Raw genomic sequence first — 13952 nt, forward strand, 5'->3', positions numbered from 1 at the left:
GGATTAGCCAATTCATCTGCAGGTGACTTTTTTCCTTCTTTGGAGCTGTCTCTTGAGAAATATGCAAAAGTAAATATCCAAATTTACCTGACTAAATAAAATTCCAGTGGGAAAGGCACATGGGATCAGAAACCATTGTGGGGAAGCATGGGAGCCCTTTTGAGGACCCAACAATTCTGAATGGTAGTGCTCTGTGGTAAAGAAAACCTTGGCTCAGGGGCTCAGGGGCAGAGCCTGCCTGCTGGCTCCTCTGTCAGGAGGATACAAGCTGCCGTCAGGAGGATACATGTTACTGTCAGGAGGATACATGTTACTGTCAGGAGGATAGAAGTTACTGTCAGGAGGATACAAGCTGCTGTCAGGTTATAAATTACTGTCAGGAGGATACAAGTTATTGTCAGGTTACAAGTTACTGTCAGGAGGATACAAGCTGCTTTCAGGTTATAAGTTACTGTCAGGAGGTTACAAGCTGCTTTCAGGAGGATACAAGCTGCTGTCAGGTTATAAGTTACTGTCAGGAGGTTACAAGCTGCTTTCAGGAGGATATAAGATTCTGTCAGCTTTTATATCGCTGTTGTCAGATATTAAGCTTGATTTTTTTAATGAAGGAACAATAAATGCCAAATTTTAGAGTCAGAAGTTCTGATTGACTCCCAGCTCTGCCACTTAAAACCAATGTGTTCTTAGGCAAAGCATCGACTTCCTGGGACCTTGTTAACCCATCTGTTAAATGGTAGTTGTAACCCCCTACGTACCTCATAAGTTTGGGGAAGATTAATTAATTGAAATAGTAGATTTAAAAATATGGTATAAACTGGAATGTACACATGTGATTTATTAGTATTATTAGGACAGCAGTTCAATCAATTAGGATGTGTTATAAAGCTATAATTGTAATACTGATAAAATGTGGCTGTTCCAACAAGAAAAAAGTGAACTCACAAGAAACCAGTAACGGTGTACTACAAAGGAGAATGACTGGTTGGTGGACAGAAGTATGAGCGATAGTTATTTTCCTCTGTATACTCTTTTGTTACTTTTGAGTGTTTTCAAACATGTGTCATATTAATTGTTCAAAGAATATGCAAATAAAGTTCAAATGTACATGGACCGAGCAATTTCCTTCCTAAGTACACGTCAAATGGAAATGTATGTATATGTTCATCAACAGACATGTACATAGAGGAAAAACTGAGGGTTGCTAGATGGGGGGGTGGGGATAAAGGGGAAGGTGAGGGGATTAGAAAGCAGTCAGTAACCACAAGATGGCCACGGGGTACGAAAGTTAATTTGGGGAACGTAATTAATAATATTGTAAAGATTTTGTAGGGTATCCGATGGACACTTGTCTCATTAGGGAGACCACCTCAGGGACGGTGTAGATATCTGATCACTGCACTGTACACCTGAAGCTGAAGCTGAACAATAATGAATGCCAACTATAATTTTACATATATATATGTATATACTTACAAGAAGCGGAGTACAGCATTAGGAATAGAGACAGTGAAAATGTAATGGCTGTGTGCGATGTCAGAGGGGTAGTGGATGGGTGGAGGGGGGTTCACACAGTGTGAGGGATATAAATGATAAACATCTAAGTATTACTTTGTTTTGTGCACCTGAAACTAATAATAAACAAACAAACAAACAAACAAATAAATAAAGATATGTACAAATGCTCACAGCAGCTTATTTGTAGTGGCGTTAAACTGGGACACCGCACAACTGCCTAACAACTGTGGAATGGAGAAATACATAGCAGTCCGTTCCCATGGTGGAATACTACACACAGCTGCAATAATGATTACAACCACAGCAACGACATGGCTGAATATGACAGGCAATGTGGAAAAAAGGAAGTCAGATCCGAAAGAGTACATAGTGTGTGGTCTTATTTATAAAAAGCTCCAAAGCAGACAAAAGGAATCTATGCTGTTGGAAGCCAAGATAATAGTGGTTGCCCTTAGAGGAATCAGGGACTAAGTGGATCAGAGAAGGGTTCCTGGGGTGTTGATAATATTCCACTTCTTGAGCTGCAGGCTCTTTATGTGGGTGTGTTCAATTTGTAAAAAGTTATCCCTTTTCTGTCTGTATGTTGTATATCAATTCAAGGTATGAATAGATAGATGATAGATAGATAGATAGATAGATAGATAGATAGATAGATAGATAGATAGATAGATAGATAGAAGATAGGTAGATAGATGTAGGAGCCATCCTAATGGGGCTCACAAAGAAATGACAGAACAGTAAAATAAATTTCGATCCACGCTTTTACAGTATTCACTAAATGGTATTCATTTTGTTTAATTTCTAAGGGGAAGTTTAAGGAATGGCAGAAGACATTAAAATACACAGCATGTGAATGGTTGATGGCTTATTCGCATTCCCAGAGAGGGCTGCACTTTAAAAACAATAATGCTCCATGCTAATCTGTAGTTTTAGGCTATCAGGCAGCATGATAAGTGAAAACCGTGGACGTGACTGGCGCGAGATCATTTTGTTCAGAGGGCGGGTGAACCTGAAAGTCCACCCCTGTGAGTCAGCTGCCCTAACAGCTCCTGCTTGTTCCAGCTCCAGTGTCTTGCCTTCTCCTTATTTCAACTAGAACTTCAAAAGTGCCAGGATTCTTAAAATCATTTGTTCTCTTCCCCCTTCCAGGAAGGCAGTGACCCCTCTGAAGTCCCATGGTCCCAGTAAGTTCTAGTATCTAGCAACCTCAGGATTTCTCCTTTTGGTTTCTAAGTGTGGGGCTCTGTCTGGGGGCAGGCACTGCAGTTTTGCATGTGGGGTAGAGATGGTCTCTTGCCAAGCCTCCAGTTATTCATCTTGATATCTTTGTGGAACTCAAAGTGTCCTACCAGGAAAATTAGTGTCAGGGCGGTGGGGACAAAGGTTGTCTCAGAAGAACAAAGAGAGTAATGACAATATTGGTTACAGTGACAAAATGTAGAACTTGCCCAGGATGGGGCAAATCCAGTCTTTTCTTTAGTTATTTTGGTTCAGCTGTTATAAAATCTGAAGCAGTGTGTGGGGGAAGGGAGGGTCCCCTTCCCACCGCTGTCCTTACACACACACACACACACACACACACACACACACACACACACACACGTTGTCTCTAATCTGAATCCTCCAGAGTTCCAGCCAAGAGCTCAGTAATCTGCCCAGCTGATCCTAGCTCCTGATGAAAATGAGGGTACATTTCGTCTCTTCACAGGGGCCCCACCCTTGTTTTTTCCTTTGGCTATCATTTTCCTCCTGCCAGCTGGGCTTCGAGGTGGCTGGCCTTCTCTGATGCCTGGGTCATAACGAACCCCCAGGGATGTGACTGTCCGTCCTGGCTGGGCACCTGCATCCACACTCACTGGCACTGCAGTGACAATTGAATGACTTTGGTCATTGTTTCTTCAGCCAGCACTTTCTTTCATCTCAGCCTCAAAACTCAGCCCCCCTGCACTAAAGGTTTATTATCAGAGTTTATTTAAATAAATAGCACTAGGCCAAAATTTGCTGGCTCCCACCTCAGTAATAGAATCTTTCTTTCTTTCTTTCTTTCTTTCTCTCTCTCTCTCTCTCTCTCTCTCTCTCTCTCTCTCTCTCTCTCTCTCTTTCTTTCTTTCTTTTCTCTCTCTCTCTCTCTCTCTCTCTCTCTCTCTCTTTCTCTCTCTCTCTCTCTTTCTCTCTCTTTCTCCCTTTCCTTCTCTCTCTCCCTCTCCCTTTTCCTCTCTTCTTCCTTCTTTCCTTTTTTCTTTCCTCCCTCCCTCCCTTCCTTTCTTTGTTATAGGCCTTGGATGTCAAGAGATCTAGGCAATTTTCAGTGGAATCACCATTAATACACTGAATGACAGAAATCCAAGAAAAAAAGGAGACCCCCTCAGTGTCTGCATGACTTGTGAAAAAACGCACCCATCCCCCAGTGTTTTCTAAGGGAAAATGCTACATACAGAAGGAACTTATCTCTCTTGGCAGAACTTGCCAAAATTTTTGCCTCCACAGCAAAACCAAATTCTCAAGTTCCAGACTGATCTAACTCACTGCCACCATCCTGGCTCCACAATAAGACAGCAGGGGACCAAGACTTCTGCATTTCCTGGGAACTAGAAATACAGACTCTCCAGCCCCACTCCCCACCTACTGAGTCAGAATCTGCATTTTCACAACATTTCCAGGGGATTTGTATGCATCTTAAACTTTTAAGTCCTGTCTAGCTTCACTTACTGTGAACTTTTTTTAAACTAGCACCATGCAATCGCAGAGAATTTATACAGCATTTTCGTGCCCATGTAAATATCCTGACGTCAGGTCATTTACAGAACAATTGGGAAAAAGAAAATGCATTATAATTCTCACGCATTTTGCAGTTTTTCATTTGTTTGTTTGTTTTAACTAGGAAACCTCTGACATCTGTTGAGATTGTATAAAAGTTGTATTTTCTCATCCTTCTCTCATTTGACTTGTTCCGTCTTACTTGTAAAAGGAAGATTGAAGTCTTGTTTTATTTCGGTCGTTTTTGTGGAAGACAGACAGTAGGAAGCATGACTTGCTCCCAAACCTAACAAAATCTGTAAAAACTTAGAAATTTTAACAGTTTTTGTAAAATAAGGAAATAAAGGGGTGTTTGAAGTTAGGGACCTCTGTGAAAGAGCAGTGCTGATTAATTAGACATGGAGGTGGGGGAGGGGCGAAAGGGATTTCCTGAGCTGGCTCCTTGCTAAGTGAGGGTCATAAATGGACACCTCTTTAAAAGGGCTACCATTGTGCTGTCATGTGGTGAGGGCTTAAGTGGCGCCCCTGGGACTGGATCTCGAACAAGTTAACGATACCTGTTCAGATGACTTTTGTAGTTGAGGAGGTGGGCGGAGATAGGCAAAAAGCTTTGGCAGTCCCCGGGCCGGAGTCTGGTGGGGAGGAGTTGGCCTAGTCCCCTCATTTAAATGTAGGCTTAATTTTCTGGAACACACACTACAGAGAATAGCTTATAGATCAAAATGTTTACACACCACGTTTTCTTAAACGCTAGAGTAGAGAGGACTAAACACGCACAATGTCCTCCCCAAACACTAATCCTAAAGATTTGACGTCTTAAACACTTCTGTACCTGTTCATTTCTTTTTCCAGGTTAAAGGACAGTACTTAAAAAGGAAACTATCTTTTCAAACTACACAAATTTGAGGGTTATCTTCCTATGTAATTTGGGGAGTTGAAATGCTCATTGGATTCTCATCAGATCCCCCAAGCATTGAGGATGAAATGCTGAGTCTTATTAATAGTCTAGAATAAGGACTTTGTCACTTGGAAGTCCCATAGCCTATTGTGACCTTATTTCATCCTCTCCTACCCCTGGGCTTCTGCAATTCCCATCCTGTTGGTCTCTTACTGATTTTGTATTTCTTTGGATCTAAGATATAGAAATATGTTTTCATCTCACCTGGATTCTTTTCATAAACTTCCAATCACACAACTCGTATCCCACCAAGTTTTATTGAGAAATACGCAGTATATAACATTGTGTGAGTTTAACAATGTGTTGATTTGATAACTTACATATCGCTAAATGATTACCACAATAAAGTTCATTAACACCCCCATCACCTCACATAATTACCTTTTCTTTCTTGTGGTGAGAACATTTCAGATCTATTCTCTTCACAACTTTCAAGTATATAGTACAGTGTGGTTAATTGTAATCACCATGCTGTACATTAGATCTTCAAAACTTATAACTGAAAGGACCGTACAACTCGTAATGAAAAGAAGTCTCTAGTTAGACTCTGGACAGAACCCATGGCTTTGCATGACAATTTGGTCACAATGTCCAAGATCATTCTGCTGACACACTGCACACACAAATACACACACACACACAGGAACAACAACCAAGGCAAATGGATATAGTAATGAAAGGAATTAATTCCTAATTTCTGAGTTATGGGATATCTTGTAAATGAGAAGAGGAAATATACATATTGTTATGCTTTCTCAGGAGCCTAGAAATAATTTTAAACAAAGTAACATGTTTCTAACCAAACACAATATATAATAATATATATTTAAAAAGAGAAAATATAAAGAGAAAAATGACATTGGAAGGACTCAGAATGTTTGTGTAATCGAATGGCTTTTTACTTGGGTAAAATCTCTTATGTGAAAAGGGGAAGTCATCTATTCTTAGTTCCTTGGATATCCATCTATGTAAAAGAGGAAGAGGAAAAAGGCCCCTACACCCCCAGCAAAAAATGTGATTTTACCTTAGGAGAAGTCAGTAAAATTAAAGAAGTCAGTAAAATCTATGATTTCTCTGATTACAGACATTTTCTTAACCAGGGTCATAATACACAGAGGGTGCCAAAAAAAATGTACACACATTTTAAGAAAGGGAAAATCTATTAAAATTGTAATACTCAATATATATCGATAACAAAAGATGAATACAAGCCATGTGTATACATTTTTTGGCACCCCCCAGTATATTGTATTTATATAGACATTTATTTATATTTATATAAATGTATTTTTATATAAATATTATATACACACAAGAGTATATATATATATATATATATATATATATATATATATATATTATGTTAAATATTTCTGATGGAGCATTAGGACACTATTATCTGAGAAGAACTTCTGGGATTGGAACACAAAATTCTGACCAGCCAGGACTAAAAGTGACGGCGTACACAAAAGACACTCCTTGAGATTTCCAGAATCACCCATGCCCTCTGTCAGTTCCCATATCTTGAGAAGATTCTCTGTGGCTGTGGTTTCTGATGTTACTTTCCACTGGGAGGAGAAATCTCTCTGAGATACTATGTTCAGCTGAGGGTTTGTTTCTGTTTTCAAGTTGCAAGTTTTCAGTTCCATATTGTTATTCAGCAAATGTATCTCCTGTTCTTGCTTTTTATACCTATAGGTAACTACAATAATGTAAATACATGGGTCAGATAATGTAAATCTCACATATATAGTATGTTATCTACTTGCCACCGCCACCACGAGAAAGGAGTATGGTTTCAATTTTACAAGATATGAAAAACTGCCCTTGGCGACCTAGCTAGCCAAGTGGGGGCAGAGTTGGCATTCAAACACAAGAGTTTTAAATTTTGAAATTCAGGCCACTTTTTTGACACTGAAGATCTTTACGTTGTTCCATAGCACCTTTCAAGCCTGTTTTCATGGATTTCTCTTGGGCAGCTCTTAAAAGAGAGATATACATCTGTACTCGAATGTCAATACTAAGGTCTAAGGCACGGGTTGGTGGGTCCTGGGTGGATGAGAAAGGTTAACATTCTTGGTGGTAGATCACACCAGCTTCTTGAATTCAATCACCAAGAATGATTAAGTCCGGACAATTTGAAAATGTACCAACATAATACAATTTCTCCTTTGACTGCTCAAGAGACCAAATATCTGTGAAGTCATGTTGGTGTGGATGGAAAAAAAGGGTTCTGTGGAAAGTAACCTCACAGGGTGATCTGATAGTAAATTCTGAACTAGGTGGGACAGGGTGGTAGTTATATGCCCCAGGTTATTTACTAAAATAACCTTTCAGTAAAAGGTTTATCTTTGCCTTAAGCAAGCCCTGTCCATTGTTTCTGTGCATCTAGACTACTAACATACCTTTGAAATGCCAGAAGTAATACCCTAGGAAGAGGGTATTACCCTCAAGAGATCACAGAATCTTGTTAACTAGCCTATAAAGCAATCCCTACCTCGCTTTCTCCAACCTGCTTGAATGGTCCCTCCTTGATTTCAGATACGTAAAAGAAGCCGCAAAACTGTTAATCTCTGGAGCATTTGAGATCTTGCTCCCGGGTATATGTCATCAGTTTGGCTCAAATAAAGTCCTATAAAAATTCTCTACAGGTTTGCACGTTTCTTACGTGGACACTGTAAACCCTAAAACAACTTTGTAAAAGTAGGAGGATTTATTGTAGCTCTATTGTGGTTATGAGTTGCTTGTTTATTCAGTCATCAAGTGGCGCTATTCTGGAAAAGTGTCATTCCAGGGAGAGTTTGTAAGACATAGGCTGTAATGCTTTCTAACGGAATCATGTGCATTTAAAGTTTTGTCCTAAAAGGATTTATCTCACAGAACAGTGATTATTTCACTAGGCTCTGAAATAGGAGGCATTCTCCTCTGCTTTCTTTCGTTTGGAAATTTACCAGGTTTTTTGTTTCCTCATTGTTTTCCAGGATTCTTTGTGAAAGATGAAGAACTCAATCTTGGAGCAAAATCTGGACTTTCATCCTATAGATTGAAGGTTTCATGGCTCAGAGATACTCATTTCTCCATGTTTGTGTAAAGCGTAAGGACAGGCTGCTTGTTTTTACATCACCATCACACATAGTTCTCCCCGCCCTACTCAGACACGGGAAGAAACCCGGAAATGTATGCCTGTCTCTCTGTTTTTTTGTTTTTCTTTTGTTTTTAAGAATTAAGGTGAAAGCTAAAGTTTTTACTGTGAAGGCCCAATAAGGCTCAGTGTTGGGATCGATCTACCAGCTGGACATTACTTATTTAAGTGGGTGTCTCGAACTGTATTTTCATGTTAACAGTGTTATTGAAAGAAATAGCAAGCAGCATCATAATTAATATTTGAACGCAAATTATTAATAATTCTAGATTTTTTTAAATGGCATACCATTAAAAAGAAGTCCTCAAAAATGTTTCACAAAAAACAAACCTTTCTATCCTTTATAAATTTCAGAAATAGTTGCTTAAATGTATATAACTCATTCAGTTTTGAAAAGAAACAAGAAAATAGTGAAAGGCTATACTTAAAAACACTAAGTTTTAAAGAGGAATAGAATCCAGGATTAAAGTCATTTTATAAAATATTGAAGGGAAACAAGTTTAGGTTTGGAGGTCTGGAGTTCTAATCCTGTCTTTGTTTCCAAGTCAGTATGTGAGCTTGGGCAGGTTACCTCAGGTTTCTGGACTTTGGGGGAAATAACACTGTGTGGAATACTGATAAGCTAGGACCTAAATTTTGTTTACTCTCTTTAAATATCAGATTTCTCATCTGCATTGTCAAGAAAGTTTTGAGAAAGGAACTCTCAGTTTTTGGGTTATAATAAAGGCATTTTTAATATAGCAAATGTCTTAATTAAAATTTGCCGTGGGGTATCTGTCATTGTGATCTTTCTCTTGGTTTACACATTCATTATCGCATCCCACTCCCACATTACCAAACAGCTCAGTAAAATTGGAATGCTTTCACCTATCTCCATGGTGGTGAAACTCCTTATTATTTCAATATATTCTCTTTACTTGAAAATGCATGTTCTTTCTTAAACAACTGTGTTGGTTTAAAAAAAATTTAAAAATAAAATAAAAGATGGCTAAGATATAAATAAAAAACTGTCACACAAATACAATCCGAAAAGCTGATGATGACATGAATTTTCTCCTCTCATTTGTGATCTTTAGATAACAGTATTTTTCTTTTTTAAATAAAATTTGGGTTACACCATTTACTGTGTCCATAATGTTGCTATATTGTTGAATGCATTAAAAATTAAAAGTTTTAGAAAGAATGAGGGAAAGAGATATAAGGATATTTTCTCATTTTTCAAATTAAAATATAAAGGTATTTTTTTTCATTATATAAGTAATCCATGTCTGTTCATTGTAAAAAATGTATATATTCAAAAGCATAAAAATGTAAAAATTCAGAAGCAAATCCCCTGTTATCTTATGCAACCTGAGATGACAAAATTTTCTAGACTTGTTTATGTGACTATACAAGCCTAGGTGAACATATCTATTTAGAACAAGTTATACTGCATTTCCTGTTTTGTGAAAAAGTGTGTATACCACTTCTTTTTAGTGGTATATCTTAATATCTTTTCCATATAGCTTTCTCATTAAGTAAGTGGCATAAATAACAGAACATGCTCTTATGAATAACCATTCTACTAGTGGTGAATATTTTGTTGCTTTTCAGTATTTTGCTATTATATACATGTAACAAGGACCATCCTGGAACAGGGTATCCTAGCATTCTTGTACATGTATCTGTAATACGTAAATTACAGATACATACACAAGAATATGTATCTGTCCTGAGGGGGATTGTTGAATCAAACACATTGTAATTTCTGATATACTGCTCTGCTGAAAGTTAGTATACCCATTTACATTCCCTCCGATGGCATTTGAGAAAGCGTGATCTACAATCCTCACCAAGCACTTGTGTCTCATACACATTGCAGAAATTATTTTTTTCCAGTTTGATGTTTTGTGTTTAACTTTATGATATAGTTTGCATATAGCATTGTAATCTCTTTAGGCAGATTTGTTTCTTTCCCTTTAGAGATTTTAACATCAGTTCTCTTCTAGGCAGGTACTACTCCATCAAGCTTATAAAAATAGTTTCCACTGTGCTCTACCATCTTTTCTCATCACTAAGATCATCCATGCAGTTACTTCTTTCTTTTTGCTTCCCAGAGGAAAACAATTTGATGCAAACCACCCTCCTGAAAGGTTGTCCCCATTTACATTTCCACCAGCAGTGAACAAAAATATGTTCTCACAGTTATCAGTCGCACTGCATATTGTCTTTTGTTGTTAATATTTGTCAAATTGAAGAGAAAAAAGTATTTTTTTCATATTACTCACATTTCCTTTCTTTTTCATGAAACCATCTTTTAAGATATTTGTCGATATTTTCATATGTCGTTTTTTTCTCTTAAAACATATTAAGCTATGTGCTGGCTATATTTTTCTGCTGAGCTTCATTTTCTAAACATTGATTCGCAAGAGTTCTTTATATTTCCAGAAGAAGAATGTGAAGGATATGACCCTTTCAGAGCATTATATACGTTCCAAGTATTTTGAATTGTATTTTAAACTGTATGGGATAGGGATGAAGCCTTACATTGTGTAATCTGAGTTGTGGACCAGAGATAAACACCAAGGTGGGGGCTTGGGGGGGGGCGGTGGGCTGGGGTTGGGGGGAAAAAACTTTCCAAACAGTTTATGGTAAATACTGGGACAAACAAAACCCTCCCCCACAAGGAACTGCTGCAAAGCATGACCCAATAGATGGGTACCACCCATCTATTGATGGCGTCTTCAGGTCTTCTTGGCGACACTTGGAGATTCCCATAGACAAAATTATGCATTTTGTCTCTGCTTTGATTTACCCATGTGATGCATGGGTGAGATGGAAAGAAGTACATAAAATACTGTGCCATATAAGAGAACTGTGCTTTTTTTCCTTAAGCCAGAGCTCTCTAGAGTCATGGAGGTTTGGGCTCCAAATTACACACCTCTGCAATCATAGACTGGTACGTTTCACTCACCACGGCAACCAACACAGAAAACAAATTATTTTATGATAAACCTTGCCTGTAATGCTCAAATTCAAAACTTGGTATTTTTTCATCTCCCTCTATTTCAAAGCTCTGAATTTGGAATCCTGGCCCTCTCACAGCTACACCCAGCTATGTGACATCACCCATTATATATACTTCTCTGTTTCATTAAAATGTAGTACATAAATAATAAGAACATGATGTTTTCCATCCACTGTACACATTTCCATTGATATCTGCGTGTTATCTCCGAGTTAGGCAGCGATACTGGGAAATACACCTCTTTGTTATGCTTACTGCAAGTCCAGAACGTCAGTGCGCTCATATCAGATAGTCTCCCTGGTCGACCTTTGTCATTATTTGCTTCATTTTGTTTGTCGTGAACCTGCGAATATCACTTGTATTTAACATTTCCTGATTATTATAGATAGAACGATTGGAAAACTTTCTGCCTGGCGATTAACGGGTGTCCACTGACCGTCATGGTTCCTGAGTTCCATGCATCTCTGCTTTCAATCAAAGCCAAACCCCACGACAACCAGCACCAGCCAGCGAGCTGGAGTGCAATGGTCACAGGTGAGCACTTTTCCTCGTTCAGAACCTGGGAGCTACTGCTAATAGTCTGCGTAGAATTAGGTAAACAAAACGCTCCCTGCTGCTTGTAACCTGCCACAGAGGGGGCTGTGATCCCTGTCTTGAAAAGGAAGGGCGAGGCGGCCTCATCAAATCATGTGCTCACTAGGAAAGTGAGACAGAGTCTGTGTGCAGTTGTGAGGGGAGCACATACCTTTATCTTCTCTTTGTGGCCCCTATTTCACTTCCCATTTTTTTCTGTGGCATTGAATCGTAAGCGTGTTCAGTCAAGGTGAAGAAAGATCAACGCTGAGGGGTGGGAAAGGAGGAGAAACGGGCAGAGGTGGTCTGGCAGGAAAGCCTATAGGCTTGGAGGATGGCATCGGCATGGCGTGAACTTCTAGACACACTCTGAAAAGCTCTATTTTTACCTAAAGCCGCTTAGATGAGTTGAGAGGCATCTTACCGGTAGTTCCTTTATGCTACGGGGATGATAGGAAAACATCATTACGTACTTTGAGTCAGCAAACCACTGAGGATAAGGTCATCAACTCTGGGAGGGCTAAAGCTGTGCGTGTGTGTAGGGAAAACACTGGCCACTCCTAAGGACACTTGTCTGACCCCGAATTGCTCGGTAGCCCGGAGTGACAAGGTTGGGGCTGCTGGGTAAGGCACTGGCACTCCAGAAGTGATAGGGGAGGGAGGTGATTGTGAAAGGCTGTATTGCTGAGGGTAAAAACAATGCTTTTTTGGATTAGCAGTGTGTAATCAGGAGAGATAATGTACATTACAGTTGAACTACCCTGTCTTCCCCCCAGGCTTTTCTTACATAAAAAGCAACAACCCACCAGCCATCCCTTACAGTTTTTAATCAGTGAAGTTTTGTGCAATTTAACTATTGCAGGCCATTTTCTATAATCTCAGCATCTCAATAATGTTTGGTTCTATGTTTTCTTCTTTTTTATAGCCTGAACATCTACTCCAAACTTCAGTATCCTTTTCTAACAACTTAGGTGATAATAACTGTGTTTACTAATAGTTTCTCAAGTCCCTCTTTTTCCTCCACAACCATGTAGCCACACAACCACTTTATAAATAACATGACCAGGATTTTTATCTCCCTATCTCACTTGCATGATTTTTATGTTGAGCGTTTTCCCTGGAAATCACTTTTCTTAAAAATCAAGACTTCATTTTGCAATTTCATTCACCTACTGATATACTTATTTTTAAGTCTTGCTTTGACCTTTGTTCCGATATGTGTCATAAAGGCCATGAAGTCATGGCAGGATACCGTACACATTTCCAGAGCTGGTTTTGGAAAGCAGGCGTGAAAGAGTAATCCTATCAGTGATGCAAATTTTGTTTGCCAGAGTGTCAGCCTCATACAAAAATTTCCCACACGAGGGTGAATAGTACCCAAACTGACCAGAGCCTTGGCTTATTGTTATGGTGATGACTTGTGTTAAGGATCCTGGAAATATGCAGAAAGACTCCAGGTGGGTCGGAGTATCCACGATGAGCATCCACTCAAGCTTTGTGGACAGAACCAGACTTCTGTCTTGGCTGTCTGCTCCTCTCCTTGAGGAGGTCTGAAACTTCCTAAAGGGAAGTGCCAAATGTTGACCCTTTCCTGTTGGTACTGGGAATGGGATGCTTAGCTGGGTGACACATCCTTTTTTTGATAAGAGGAGGAGGCTCTTCCTAGTATTTCTGGAAGGGGTGGAGTTGATGGTCCACCAGCTGGGGAAACATAAACAGAATCTCAATAACCATTGTGGTCATAGCCAGAGAAGTCTGGTCCTGACACTAATTACACATTCCCCGGGTGCCCCAGGGACCAGAGGAACTCCCAGACGTCTACCAGCACCCCAGAGATAACCAGGCCCAGGTCCTGTCTCTGTGTCACTAATTACTGGCTCTTTAGGATGTTGGCTCTGCGTGAGCCAGACCGGGACGTGCTGTTTACCCATCAACTTTCTCTTTAGAACAGAGACTCATCTCTTTCTACTTTGATTTATAGCCCAGCAAGTACGAGTTAC

Source organism: Rhinolophus hipposideros (assembly GCF_964194185.1).
Source record: "Rhinolophus hipposideros genome assembly, chromosome: 17".
Taxonomy (NCBI): Eukaryota; Metazoa; Chordata; class Mammalia; order Chiroptera; family Rhinolophidae; genus Rhinolophus; species Rhinolophus hipposideros.